The following is a 14039-nucleotide window of genomic DNA, read 5'->3' as shown; positions in this document are numbered from 1 at the left end:
GAAGCTCTCATGTTGCAAAAGCGCAGCAGCAGGAGCCAGAAGATTGCAGTAGTGAGGCACAGGCTCGCATTGCCTGTTAAAGCTGCCTGGTCGCCATGGCAACTTACCACTCCCAGTAGTCACTCGATGAGGCGTTGCCGTGGTAACCATGGTCTGTGAGGCGCCGGTGTTAAAGAGTTGCAGTGCAGCGGTGACGTCGGAACAGTCTTTCTGATGAAAACGCAGAGCAAGCTGAGAATGACGCTGCGCTTTGAACGGCGCTGTAGCTGCGCTGGAGACTGGAGGGAGCAGAGAAGACTAACGATGGAGCTCCTGCTGAAAAATACAAAAGCTGAATGATGAAAAGAATCACCTGAGCAGGTAGGAAAATAGCTGATACTGTCTACCAGCGCTGAGCAGAGAAATTACCTGCAGTGAAAGGAGCGAACAACAAAAAAACAAACACAGACCAAAAACAAACACAGACGAAGGGCGGGAAGCAGTGCTGGGTGTATAAATAGAAAAGAAGGAGAGATTGACATGCAAGCTACCTAACGGGATTGCCCATACCGCTCTGGTCACGCCCTTTTTACCTGACCAAACACAGCAGCGCAAGATAATGGCAGAGAGACTGGAACTTGATTGAAATTTGTTTGTCGCTATATAATCAATAAATTGTATAAATTGTATAAATAAATGTCCGGAGACATTCAAATCCAAACACGTTAAAAAATGAAATATAGTGGAATAGAAATAAAGACGGCTTTGACCTCGACGTGATTTGAACACGCAACCTTCTGATCTGGAGTCAGACGCGCTACCGTTGCGCCACGAAGTCCTGGCATAGTGCATACTTGTTATGCAATCCTAGAGTGCACAGCGTGACGTGACAGAATGCAATAATGTGTTAATTTACCAAAAAAAGAAACATAAATAAATGTGTAGGTATTTATTTGTGAATAAACTATCTTGCTTCTATGATGGGACCGGAGACCTTACATCCGCATTCTAATGATCGTCCCACCCCAGAAAGACTTTGTCTTGACCAGGGATTAATATAATTTAAAAACAAACTGCTATGGTTCCACGCGATGGGAATGTGAATAGAGTCAAATACATTTGCATCATTCTGTATATATATATATATATCGAGTAACTGTAGCTTTATTATCATATTGAAGACACATTACACATGACCACAGTTCTGTAACAAAATGACAATAACAAGAACGTTCCCATACCGGGAGTCGAACCCGGGCCGCCTGGGGGAAAACCAGGGAATCCTAACCGCTAGACCATATGGGAAGCTGAGGAACAAAATCATGGACATGCAACAGTAGCTAGTAGTATACAGTACAATGATTGGTAAAAACACAAGAACCGATATTTCATTATAAACACGTTACGAATGAAAGCAAACTTAAAGCCATTTATTTTTATTCTCAATTAACACAAACTCTTTAATTGCTAATAAATAAATAAATAAATAAATAAATAAATAAATAAATAATCTCCCTTTGTGCTTCTCGGAAGACATACGATGGACGGCGCACTGCAGTTTTTCAGTCTTGGGAATATTACAAATTAGGAGACTGTGCTTTAAAATACACATGTAGGGCGGGCGTCTCTGTTACAAAAAATTTTCACACTTTGTATTTATCTCCATAATGCGTTGGGACTAAATACGCAGATACGTTAAAACTATTTGGAGAAAGCGGGCATCGATCCCGCTACTTCTCGCATGCTAAGCGAGCGCTCTACCATTTGAGCTAATTCCCCTCGATTTCTGCCAGCGATTCTCATAGGCTACATTGCAGCTTGATACGAGCAATTCAGATTGTCTTTTTTTTATTTTTTTTTTTTTGGGGGGGGGGCAAGGCAATGTAGTCTGCCATTTGCAAATTCAAAACATTTTTTTAATTAAATAGCAAATATTTCGACGAGAGGCATGTTTTCAATTTCTTCAAAAAGTAGTCTCAGCTCGTTGATTCAGTCGCTTTAAAATCCACCTTTGTGTCCCGATACAGCAGCACTGTGTGCTGTGGCTCGAGCTTGTTTGACGAGGCAGCCAATGCAAATATGCCAAAACTTGCTTTTGTATCACACGACAAACTTAAGGTATGCTTTAACGACTTGGCTGTCTCGAGTTAGTTTGTATTGTTAATGTAACACCTCGTTGTTGCCCAGTCATTGTATTATATGAAGTAGAGCTTGCCAGCTGGGGGTGACGGTCTGCCAATAAAAGATAAGACTATATTTGCAAGGATCATTTCTAGAGTGAAACTGTTTTGAAGGGATTGGTCTCGGTATCCACCAGGAGGAGTGGGAGTGTTTTCTTCTCAGCACCGAGCTGACAATAAGTTCAGTTGTTTAAATCATTAAGCAAATTTCAAATGGATCACTGCTAAATTGTTAAAACAATTTAAGAACACTTTAAACAGTAATGTGATTTGCACTACGCAGGACTAGATTGAGCTTAAATAAAGACATTACATCTGAAAATAACTTGTGCTTACCCCCACTTACAAGGAAAGTGTCAAACTTTGTATTCGTCCTCATAACGTGTTAGAAAATGTAAACAGCAGTTGGAGAATGCCGAAGTCTATCATCCCAGCATGTTAAACGAGGGCATTTCTCATGTAAACTACATCCACTAATAGATCGTTTATACTGTTCTCAATGGTCCGCATCCCAGCCTTAGACCACGATCCAGTGGCAGTCGGAGATGTTTTTCAAAGTAATATGTTATTTGAAATATTAAAACAATCTTTAGTTAAATAACACATGTTTCTACACAAAATATTTTTCAGTGACTTCGACAAGTAGCCAGTTTACAACAAAAATGCAATCTGTGTTAGGAACGCTATTTTAGTCCGATTTAAAATGGAAATGAAAATGGTATTGAGTGCTGACAAGAGTTTGGTATCAGCTGTTGATTTCCTTGAAACAATCTTTTATAGTAAAATGAACAAATTGATTCATTTAAAAAATAAGTAAAAGTGAACTGTCAGAAGTGGGATTTGAACCCACGCCTCCATTCGGAGACCAGAACACACAATTCTTTGGAAAGACAGCGTCCTTGAGTCTGGCGCCTTAGACCACTCGGCCATTCTGACAAGCTGCGTTTGCTTTAGTAGAAAACCGCATTATTTCATTTCAGCACAGACTAGGCTTCTCTATTGTATCAAGACCCGATTGGGTTTATTACGCACATACTAACTTGCTCCATGAATGATGTAATGACAAGTGTAAAAAAAGAAACAGATTGAAGCCAACCCACGAAAGTAAGATTCTTTATTTCAATATCGGTATAGCTTTAAAGGATGCACGCATTTTACAATAGCAATTGCTATATGACAATGACCAATAAGTAATTGTGTTGCAATACTTTATACAATGTGAACAGAATCAGACATTGCTCCGTTGCCTGGAAGAAACATCTACAATTTGTATTTAAAAAGGACGCCCAACGTGGGGCTCGAACCCACGACCCTGAGACTAAGAGTCTCATGCTCTACCGACTGAGCTAGCCGGGCTGACTTTTCGAGGTGTCTTTCACTGTAACCAACTGAGCTATTAATTTGTCATCTTATTTGAGAAAATAGTGAATGACAGAACCAAAGATTCCAAATATAATCCACTGAACTGTAGTTTTCTTATCATAATGAAAACAGATTACACATGACCACAGTTCTGTATCAAAATTAAGTCGTAAGTATATGGTTTCCATTGTAGCTATTTACACACACTGCTCTGTGGTCTCCCAGGGTGTTATCTAACAAAACGACATATGCTGTGCTGCCATAATTGATTACATAGACTTTCCTGCCCCGTGTTGCTTTCTTCTTAGATGTGATCTCAGGTTCTGATGACTTCTGCTCCCTCGATCACGTTCTGCAGCATCTCGCCTTGCTCATCACTCCCGTATGCTTTGGCTGCTTAACAGGTTGGTCTCTGTGGCGCAATCGGTTAGCGCGTTCGGCTGTTAACCGAAAGGTTGGTGGTTCAAGTCCACCCAGGGACGATGTTTTTTTCATTTCTTAATCACATTAGAAAATGGCACTCTGATATGCTGTTATTTCATCCAATTACACTGAAGAATAAATGTGCTCTGTTTTTTTAGTTCAAAATAATACACAACCAATACCGTCTTGTTGTTTGCCGAAACCCGGGATCGAACCAGGGACCTTTAGATCTTCAGTCTAACGCTCTCCCAACTGAGCTATTTCGGCGTGACAAGACTGAGGTTTCGAGATAGCATTCTTTTTGGCAATCCAGTAAACCTGTAATGAAAAACGTTCAACAGCTCGGCAACACCATAATAGAATCCGAAGCCTTTACAAATGCTTTTCGAAACTGTTAAGTTTTCTCGCAAATGCGGTTCTCAACAAATGTGTTTTTGTTTTTTTTGTATTCCTTCCAGAGTAAGTCCAAAAAGCAAACACTGGAACTGGTTGCCTGAAAGTGCCGCGCTTGAACTGCCTCAAGAAACGCTTAGCTCTAAAACGTGTACATAGAAAGTCTATTAACATCTTTAACACAATCATCTGTATTCCAATAGCGGTTAAACCACAGGGTGATCAATAAAGTGACTGCTGGCTTTGTTTAAATATTAACGAGATGTTTTCAGGATTCACGCGTATTCTGAACAAGCACAATAGAATATGGTAGTGAAAGGACAAGCAAATAACAGGTTTATTGGCTCTGGTCTTGTATCATCACCCTGACTACTGTCCGTAAGAAAGTGGCATTAATAAAAACGTCATTATGCAAAGTTCCCAATGCGCAAATACGCAGCATATTTAAACTTCTTCACAATCTTAAACCTTCCCAAATGAATTTAAAATACTTACTGAAAGGTTACGCACATTTTCACTATCTCATGCAAGGAAGTGTTAATATGACCTTTATTACCCAACTGTGTCAATGAAGACTGGTCAACAGTAATTTCGGATTCACTTTAGTTTATTGTGCTGTATCAAATGAAACATAAAAATGAATCGCAATACAATAAATATCTGTTTGATCGCTATACAATCAATATGTTGTATAGGCTAAATTGTATAAATAAATGTCCGGAAACAGTCAAATTCAAACACGTTAAAAAATGAAATAGTGCCGAATAAAACAAAGGCGGCTTTGACCTCGACGTGATTTGAACACGCAACCTTCTGATCTGGAGTCAGACGCGCTGCCGCTGCGCCACGAAGTCCAGGTGTAATGGCAGCTTGTTATGCAATGCTAGAGTGTACAGCAAGCATGCCAAACACATGGTAATGCCGACGCTGATACTAGGAAAACACGCGGTATCACCAGGGTCATGGGAAACAGCCGACTCAATACTTGTTCGTAGCCAGCAGGGCTATGAAGTTGTCGGAAGTGTGTTTGATTCTCAGCTTTAAAAGTAAAGAAAACATAAAACAATACGATTTGCTTTTAGAAATTTCATTATTTGAAACGTGGGCATAAACACAGTTGAATTGGCTGGGAATCATATGCCTGTGTTTATTTATTTATTTTCTGCACGTATTAATTAGTATTGTGTGAACATTTTATTTAGATCGTGTGTGAACATTTTATTTAGATCGTTTTTTTTTATTTTCATAATTTTCATAATTTTCTGTTTGCTTTGCACTGTGTTTTTGCTGTGTTGATTATTATTTGTCTATTTTGTTTGGTGCACGGGTAAAACGGAGTTCGTAATTAAAGTATTTTTTTGTTTTGTTTATCAGAAGCACTGTGCACACGGACATCAGGTCACGCCCCAAACAATTGCAGGTACCTGTACACACCTGGAATTAGAAGGGCTTTGAGGTATAAAAAGGGTGAGGAACTAAGAGACTGGGAGCATGGAGCTAGGAGATACCGGAATAGGAAAGAGAGAGAAGCTGAGGGAAGTAAACGAAAATAAAGAGGACGAGATTAGACAGCGAGTGGTTGGGGTTTTTTTTGTGCACGGACAGTGTCAGTTTCGTTTTGTTATTTTTTCTCGTAGACTCACTCTGGGAGGACTGCGGAATTTGGTGATTGAAGACATTTGAAAAGAGGTACTGACAAGAACCTTTGCGTTCGTGGTTTATGTCAGGATATCAGGATCTCTCCTGAGGACTTCAGCTGAAGCGCAGCACCCTATGGAGAGGGCTGCCCAAACAGGCGTCTGGACCAGAGAGTGGATGACGTATGGTTAAGTGAACAAATACACATTAAAATGCATCTAATGCTCAAAAATAAAACAATAATTCAAATAAACAAACTGTGCAAAAAAGGAAAACCAATCCAATTAAAATTCAAAAATCATAAGTGATAACACTGAATAAAATAATAATCAACACATTCGTCACCCGTGACATTACCACCACTGCGATCTTGAAAATGTTTGTATGCCACAGAATTTAAGATCAGAAACGGAATGTTTGTCATCTACAAAATGTCTTGCTAGTGGTGGATGAATATATTTTCTCCTAATTGAACTTTTATGTTTGCTCATTAATGCGCAATTGTAACTGTCTAGTAGTTTTACCATCATATTGCAAATGGCTAGGACAAGAAATCACATTAATGACATGAGCTGAAGCACAATCACTTGTAAGATACTGTACTCTTTTTTTTCGTTGTATGGCTTGTACATTTTCTTAGTTTTAAATGTATTATCACAGGCGGTACACTTACGATTTGGAAAAAATCCAGTAGATTTGTCCAGTACACCTAGATCTCTCGAACATCTAAACGAGTCAGCCCTTAATAAAGACCGTCCGTGTTCATTTCGGCGTTTATGACATTGTCTATACACAACAGCTCTTATGTAATCCTATTGGTATCGAATCGATCGCAATTAATGTGTTCCATGTTTCCAGTCAGTTTGATAGTTTTAATACTGTATTACATTCTGAATATGAATAGAGCTGAATTATTAATTGTTGATAATACTTAGAATACCAGATACATATTTAGCATTAAAAAGCAATACATGTGATTTATTTAAACAATCGTTCATTATTTTGTGTATCAGCGGCCACACAAAGCTGAGCGCAGTGCGCTATACTGTAATGATGCTCCAGTCAGTCTGTCCGGACTGCACCTGAACCATCTTAAAAACACGAAGCCCCTAATAAGCTCATTTGTAAAAGTTAGTAAAGAGTTGCGCTAATATAACGAAGCTAAATTTGAACTCCTAGCTGGTACAACGAGAGAGGACGAGAGGGCGGGGCAGAGAAGGAGGGGGAGATGCTGCTGGGCAACCGGCTCGTGAACATTCCACTCAGCTGAGGAGAGACCGTTAGGATTTAAAAATGCGAACGTTCCGAGCGGCGTTAGGCGCTTCGTTAAAGTAACACACCGTTGCTGGCATGTGAATATAACCATATTTTAAATACTCAAATAGGACTGTATTAAAAAATATATGTTTTTCAAAGTAATATGTTATTTGGAATATTAAAACAATCAAATTAAATAACACATGTTTGGACACCAAAATATTGTTCTTCCTCATAACGTGTTAAAAAATGTAAACAGCAGTTGGAGAATGCCGAAGTCGATCATCCTAGCATGTTAAACGAGGGCATTTCTCCTGTAAGCTGCGTCTAGTAATAGATGGTTTATACTGTTCTCAATGGTCCACATCCCAGCCTGAGACCACGATCCAGTGGTCGACGGAGATGTTTTTCAAAGTAATATGTTATTTGGAATTTTAAAACAATCAAGTTAAATAACATGTTTGGACACAAAATATTTTTCAGTGACGTTAGCAAGTAGTCTGTTTACAACAAAAATGCAATCTGTGTTAGGAACACTATTTTAGTCGGATTTAAAATGGAAATTAAAATGGTATTGAGTGCTGAAATTTATTATTTTTAAAAATAAGTAAAAGTCAACTGTCAGAAGTGGGATTTGAACCCACGCCTCCATTCAGAGACCAGAAGACACAATTCTTTAGAAAGACAGAGTCCTTGAGTCTGGCGCCTTAGACCACTCGGCCATTCTGACAAGCTGCGTTTATTAATGTAGAAAACCGCATTATTTATTTCAGCACACACTAGGGGGTCGTATCAAGGCCCGATTGGGTTTATTACGCACATACCAACTCATGCTGCATGAATGATGTTAAGACAATTCTAAAAAAAAGAAACTGATTGAAGTCAACCCAAAAAAGTAAGATGATTTATTTCAATACCGTTATAGCTATAAACGATGCATGCTTTTTACAATAGCAATTGCTATTTGACAATGACCAATAAGTAATTTTGTTGCAATACTGTATACAATGTGAACAGAATCAGACTTTGCTCCGTTGTCTCGAAGAAACATCTTCAATTTGTATTTAAAAAGGACGCCCAACGTGGGGCTCGAACCCACGACCCTGAGATTAAGAGTCTCATGCTCTACCGACTGAGCTAGCCGGGCTGACTTTTCGAAGTTTCTTTCACTGTAACCAACTGAGCTATTTATTTGTCACCTTATTTGAGAAGATAGTGAATGACAGAACCAAAGATTCCAAATATAATCCACTGAACTGTAGTTTTCTTATCATAATGAAAACAGATTACACATGACCACAGTTCTGTATCAAAATTAAGTCGTAAGTGTATGGTTTCCATTGTAGCTATTTACACACACGGCTCTGTTGTCTCCCAGGGTGTTATCTAACAAAACGACATATGCTGTGCTGCCATAATTGATTACATAGACTTTCCTGCCCCGTGTTGCTTTCTTCTTAGATGTGATCTCAGGTTCTGATGAGTTCTGCTCCCTCGATCACGTTCTGCAGCATCTCGCCTTGCTCATCACTCCCGTATGCTTTGGCTGCTTAACAGGTTGGTCTCTGTGGCGCAATCGGTTAGCGCGTTCGGCTGTTAACCAAAAGGTTGGTGGTTCAAGCCCACCAACCTTTTTCATTTCTTAATCACATTAGAAAATGGCACTCTGATATGCTGTTATTTCATCCAATTACACTGAAGAATAAATGTGCTCTGTTTTTTTAGTTCAAAATAATACACAACCAATACCGTCTTGTTGTTTGCCGAAACCCGGGAGCAAACCAGGGACCTTTAGATCTTCTGTCTAACGCTCTCCCAACTGAGCTATTTCGGCGTGACAAGACTGAGGTTTCGAGATAGCATTCTTTTTGGCAATCCAGTAAACCTGTAATGAAAAACGTTCAACAGCTCGGCAACACCATAATAGAATCCGAAGCCTTTACAAATGCTTTTCGAAACTGTTAAGTTTTCTCGCAAATGCGGTTCTCAACAAATGTGTTTTTGTTTTTTTTTGTATTCCTTCCAGAGTAAGTCCAAAAAGCAAACACTGGAACTGGTTGCCTGAAAGTGCCGCGCTTGAACTGCCTCAAGAAACGCTTAGCTCTAAAACGTGTACATAGAAAGTCTATTAACATCTTTAACACAATCATCTGTATTCCAATAGCGGTTAAACCACAGGGTGATCAATAAAGTGACTGCTGGCTTTGTTTAAATATTAACGAGATGTTTTCAGGATTCACGCGTATTCTGAACAAGCACAATAGAATATGGTAGTGAAAGGACAAGCAAATAACAGGTTTATTGGCTCTGGTCTTGTATCATCACCCTGACTACTGTCCGTAAGAAAGTGGCATTAATAAAAACGTCATTATGCAAAGTTCCCAATGCGCAAATACGCAGCATATTTAAACTTCTTCACAATCTTAAACCTTCCCAAATGAATTTAAAATACTTACTGAAAGGTTACGCACATTTTCACTATCTCATGCAAGGAAGTGTTAATATGACTTTATTACCCAACTGGTCAACAGTAATTTCGGATTCACTTTAGTTTATTGTGCTGTATCAAATAAAACATAAAAATGAATCGCAATACAATAAATATCTGTTTGATCGCTATACAATCAATATGTTGTATAGGCTAAATTGTATAAATAAATGTCCGGAAACAGTCAAATTCAAACACGTTAAAAAATGAAATAGTGCGGAATAAAAACAAAGGCGGCTTTGACCTCGACGTGATTTGAACACGCAACCTTCTGATCTGGAGTCAGACGCGCTACCGTTGCGCCACGAAGTCCAGCTGTAATGGTAGCTTGTTATGCAATGCTAGAGTGTACAGCAAGCATGCCAAACGCATGGTAATGCCGACGCTGATACTAGGAAAACACGGGGTATCACCAGGGTCATGGGAAACAGACGACTCAATACTTGTTCGTAGCCAGCAGGGCTATGAAGTTTTCGGAAGTGTGTTTGATTCTCAGCTTTTAAAGTAAAGAAAACATAAAACAATACGATTTGCTTTTAGAAATTTCATTATTTGAAACGTGGGCATAAACACAGTTGTATTGGCTGGGAATCATATGCCTGTGTTTATTTATTTATTTTCTGCACGTATTAATTAGTATTGTGTGAATATTTTATTTAGATCGTTTTTTTTTTCTTTTCATAATTTTCTGTTTGCTTTGCACTGTGTTTTTGCTGTGTTGATTATTATTTGTCTGTTTTGTTTGGTGCACGGGTGAAACGGAGTTCGTAATTAAAGTATTTTTTGTTTTGTTTATCAGAAGCACTGTGCACACGGACCTCAGGTCCCGCCCCAAACAATTGCAGGTACCTGTAGACACCTGGAATTAGAAGGGCTTTGAGGTATAAAAAGGGTGAGGAACTAAGAGACTGGGAGCATGGAACTAGGAGATACCGGAATAGGAAAGAGAGAGAAGCTGAGGGAAGTAAACGAAAATAAAGAAGACGAGATTAGACAGCGAGTGGTTGGGTTTTTTTTTTTGTGCACGGACAGTGTCAGTTTCGTTTTGTTATTTTTTTCCGTAGACTCACTCTGGGAGGACTGCGGAATTTGGCGAATGAAGACATTTGAAAAGAGGTACTGACAAGAACCTTTGCGTTCGTGGTTTATGTCAGGATATCAGGATCTCTCCTGAGGACTTCAGCTGAAGCGCAGCACCCTATGGAGAGGGCTGCCCAAACAGGCGTCTGGACAGGAGCCCTAAGAGGAGGTCTGGACCAGAGAGTGGATGACGTATGGTTAAGTGAACAAATACACATTAAAATGCATCTAATGCTCAAAAATAAAACAATAATTCAAATTAACAAACTGTGCAAAAAAAGGAAAACCAATCCAATTAAAATTCAAAAATCATAAGTGATAACACTGAATAAAATAATAATCAACACATTCGTCACCCGTGACATTACCACCACTGCGATCTTGAAAATGTTTGTATGCCACAGAATTTAAGATCTGAAACGGAATGTTTGGCATCTACAAAATGTCTTGCTAGTGGTGGATGAATATATTTTCTCCTAATTGAACTTTTATGTTCGCTCATTAATGCGCAATTGTAACTGTCTAGTAGTTTTACCAAATGGCTAGGACAAGAAATCACATTAATGACATGAGCTGAAGCACAATCACTTGTAAGATACTGTACTCTTTTTTTTCGTTGTATGGCTTGTGCATTTTCTTAGTTTTAAATGTATTATCACAGGCGGTACACTTACGATTTGGAAAAAATCCAGTAGATTTGTCCAGTACACCTAGATCTCTCGAACATCTAAACGATTCAGCCCTTAATAAAGACCGTCCGTGTTCATTTCGGCGTTTATGACATTGTCTATACACAACAGCTCTTATGTAATCCTATTGGTATCGAATCGATCGCAATTAATGTGTTCCATGTTTCCAGTCAGTTTGATAGTTTTAATACTGTATTACATTCTGAATATGAATAGAGCTGAATTATTAATTGTTGATAATACTTAGAATACCAGATACATATTTAGCATTAAAAAGCAATACATGTGATTTATTTAAACAGTCGTTCATTATTTTGTGTATCAGCGGCCACACTGAGCTGAGCGCAGTGCGGTATACTGTAATGATGCTCCAGTCTGTCCGGACTGCACCGGAACCATCTTAAAAACACGAAGCCCCTAATAAGCTAATTTGTAAAAGTTAGTAAAGAATTGCGCAGATATAACGAAGCTAAATTTGAACTCCTAGCTGGAGCAACGAGAGAGGGCGAGAGGGCGGGGTAGAGAAGGAGGGGGAGACGCTGCTAGGCAACCGGCTCGTGAACATTCCGCTCAGCTGAGGAGAGACCGTTAGGATTTAAAAATGCGAACGTTCCGAGCGGCGTTAGGCGCTCCGTTAAATTAACACAGTGTTGCTGGCATGTGAATATAACCATATTTTAAATACTCAAATAGGACTGTATTAAAAAATATATATGTTTTTCAAAGTAATATGTTATTTGGAATATTAAAACAATCAAATTAAATAACACATGTTTGGACACCAAAATATTGTTCTTCCTCATAACGTGTTAGAAAATGTAAACAGCAGTTGGAGAATGCCGAAGTCGATCATCCTAGCATGTTAAACGAGGGCATTTCTCCTGTAAGCTGCGTCTAGTAATAGATGGTTTATACTGTTCTCAATGGTCCACGTCCCAGCCTGAGACCACGATCCAGTGGTCGACGGAGATGTTTTTCAAAGTAATATGTTATTTGGAATTTTAAAACAATCAAGTTAAATAACATGTTTGGACACAAAATATTTTTCAGTGACGTTAACAAGTAGTCTGTTTACAACAAAAATGCAATCTGTGTTAGGAACACTATTTTAGTCCGATTTAAAATGGAAATTAAAATGGTATTGAGTGCTGAAATTTATTATTTTTAAAAATAAGTAAAAGTCAACTGTCAGAAGTGGGATTTGAACCCACGCCTCCATTCAGAGACCAGAACACACAATTCTTTAGAAAGACAGAGTCCTTGACTCTGGCGCCTTAGACCACTCGGCCATTCTGACAAGCTGCGTTTGTTAATGTAGAAAAACGCATTATTTATTTCAGCACACACTAGGGGGTCGTATCAAGGCCCGATTGGGTTTATTACGCACATACCAACTGATGCTCCATGAATGATGCTAAAACAATTCTAAAAAAAAGAAACGGATTGAAGTCAACCCAAAAAAGTAAGATTATTTATTTCAATTTCGTTATAGCTAGAAACGATGCATGCTTTTTACAATAGCAATTGCTATTTGACAATGACCAATAAGTAATTTTGTTGCAATACTGTATACAATGTGAACAGAATCAGACTTTGCTCCGTTGTCTCGAAGAAACATCTTCAATATGTATTTAAAAAGGACGCCCAACGTGGGGCTCGAACCCACGACCCTGTGATTAAGAGTCTCATGCTCTACCGACTGAGCTAGCCGGGCTGACTTTTCGAGGTGTCTTTCACTGTAACCAACTGAGCTATAATTTGTCATCTTATTTGAGAAAAAAGTGAATGACAGAACCAAAGATTCCAAATATAATCCACGGAACTGTAGTTTTCTTATCATAATGAAAACAGATTACACATGACCACAGTTCTGTATCAAAATTAAGTCGTAAGTATATGGTTTCCATTGTAGCTATTTACACACACTGCTCTGTTGTCTCCCAGGGTGTTATCTAACAAAACGACATATGCTGTGCTTCCATAATCGATTACATAGACTTTCCTGCCCCGTGTTGCTTTCTTCTTAGATGTGATCTCAGGTTCTGATGAGTTCTGCTCCCTCGATCACGTTCTGCAGCATCTCGCCTTGCTCATCACTCCCGTATGCTTTGGCTGCTTAACAGGTTGGTCTCTGTGGCGCAATCGGTTAGCGCGTTCGGCTGTTAACCGAAAGGTTGGTGGTTCAAGCCCACCCAGGGACGATGTTTTTTGCATTTCTTAATCACATTAGAAAATGGCACTCTGATACGCTGTTATTTCATCCAATTACGCTGAAGAATGAATGTGCTCTGTTTTTTTAGTTCAAAATAATACAAAACAAATATCGTCTTGTTGTTTGCCGAAACCCGGGATCAAACCAGGGACCTTTAGATCTTCAGTCTAACGCTCTCCCAGCTGAGCAATTTCAGCTTGTCAAGCCTCCTTTTTCGAGATAACATTCTTTTTTAGAATAGTTGTAATATAATTACGTACATTTCTAAACAATCCGTTAGTAACATAATATCAAAGCGCTATAATTTATTTCAGCTCTTATGAGACAAGTATCTTTGC

At 38.8% G+C, this 14039-nt stretch overlaps 13 non-coding genes across 13 annotated transcripts; 2 read left to right on the top strand and 11 right to left on the bottom strand.

Annotated features, from left to right (window-relative positions):
* Positions 1-745: 745 nt before the first annotated feature.
* Positions 746-817, bottom strand: trnaw-cca (transfer RNA tryptophan (anticodon CCA)). Its single transcript has one exon. It is a non-coding gene; the product is annotated as a tRNA-Trp (tRNA).
* Positions 818-1211: 394 nt separating this feature from the next.
* trnae-uuc (transfer RNA glutamic acid (anticodon UUC)) lies at positions 1212-1284 on the bottom strand. The gene has a single exon. It is a non-coding gene; the product is annotated as a tRNA-Glu (tRNA).
* Positions 1285-2984: 1700 nt separating this feature from the next.
* trnal-caa (transfer RNA leucine (anticodon CAA)) lies at positions 2985-3095 on the bottom strand. The gene is made up of 2 exons: positions 3058-3095; positions 2985-3030 (listed from the first exon to the last, which is right to left on the bottom strand). It is a non-coding gene; the product is annotated as a tRNA-Leu (tRNA).
* Positions 3096-3442: 347 nt separating this feature from the next.
* trnak-cuu (transfer RNA lysine (anticodon CUU)) lies at positions 3443-3515 on the bottom strand. The gene has a single exon. It is a non-coding gene; the product is annotated as a tRNA-Lys (tRNA).
* A 414-nt stretch (positions 3516-3929) lies between these two features.
* Positions 3930-4003, top strand: trnan-guu (transfer RNA asparagine (anticodon GUU)). The gene has a single exon. It is a non-coding gene; the product is annotated as a tRNA-Asn (tRNA).
* Positions 4004-4138: 135 nt separating this feature from the next.
* Positions 4139-4211, bottom strand: trnaf-gaa (transfer RNA phenylalanine (anticodon GAA)). Its single transcript has one exon. It is a non-coding gene; the product is annotated as a tRNA-Phe (tRNA).
* A 908-nt stretch (positions 4212-5119) lies between these two features.
* On the bottom strand, positions 5120-5191 carry trnaw-cca (transfer RNA tryptophan (anticodon CCA)). The gene has a single exon. It is a non-coding gene; the product is annotated as a tRNA-Trp (tRNA).
* A 2660-nt stretch (positions 5192-7851) lies between these two features.
* trnal-caa (transfer RNA leucine (anticodon CAA)) lies at positions 7852-7962 on the bottom strand. Its single transcript has 2 exons — positions 7925-7962; positions 7852-7897 (listed from the first exon to the last, which is right to left on the bottom strand). It is a non-coding gene; the product is annotated as a tRNA-Leu (tRNA).
* Positions 7963-8306: 344 nt separating this feature from the next.
* trnak-cuu (transfer RNA lysine (anticodon CUU)) lies at positions 8307-8379 on the bottom strand. The gene has a single exon. It is a non-coding gene; the product is annotated as a tRNA-Lys (tRNA).
* A 1581-nt stretch (positions 8380-9960) lies between these two features.
* On the bottom strand, positions 9961-10032 carry trnaw-cca (transfer RNA tryptophan (anticodon CCA)). Its single transcript has one exon. It is a non-coding gene; the product is annotated as a tRNA-Trp (tRNA).
* A 2643-nt stretch (positions 10033-12675) lies between these two features.
* trnal-caa (transfer RNA leucine (anticodon CAA)) lies at positions 12676-12786 on the bottom strand. Its single transcript has 2 exons — positions 12749-12786; positions 12676-12721 (listed from the first exon to the last, which is right to left on the bottom strand). It is a non-coding gene; the product is annotated as a tRNA-Leu (tRNA).
* Positions 12787-13130: 344 nt separating this feature from the next.
* trnak-cuu (transfer RNA lysine (anticodon CUU)) lies at positions 13131-13203 on the bottom strand. The gene has a single exon. It is a non-coding gene; the product is annotated as a tRNA-Lys (tRNA).
* A 413-nt stretch (positions 13204-13616) lies between these two features.
* On the top strand, positions 13617-13690 carry trnan-guu (transfer RNA asparagine (anticodon GUU)). Its single transcript has one exon. It is a non-coding gene; the product is annotated as a tRNA-Asn (tRNA).
* Positions 13691-14039: the final 349 nt, after the last annotated feature.

The sequence above is a fragment of the Acipenser ruthenus genome, unplaced genomic scaffold, assembly GCF_902713425.1.
Source record: "Acipenser ruthenus unplaced genomic scaffold, fAciRut3.2 maternal haplotype, whole genome shotgun sequence".
NCBI lineage: Eukaryota > Metazoa > Chordata > Actinopteri > Acipenseriformes > Acipenseridae > Acipenser > Acipenser ruthenus.
This window is presented reverse-complemented; position numbering and strand designations above follow the sequence as displayed.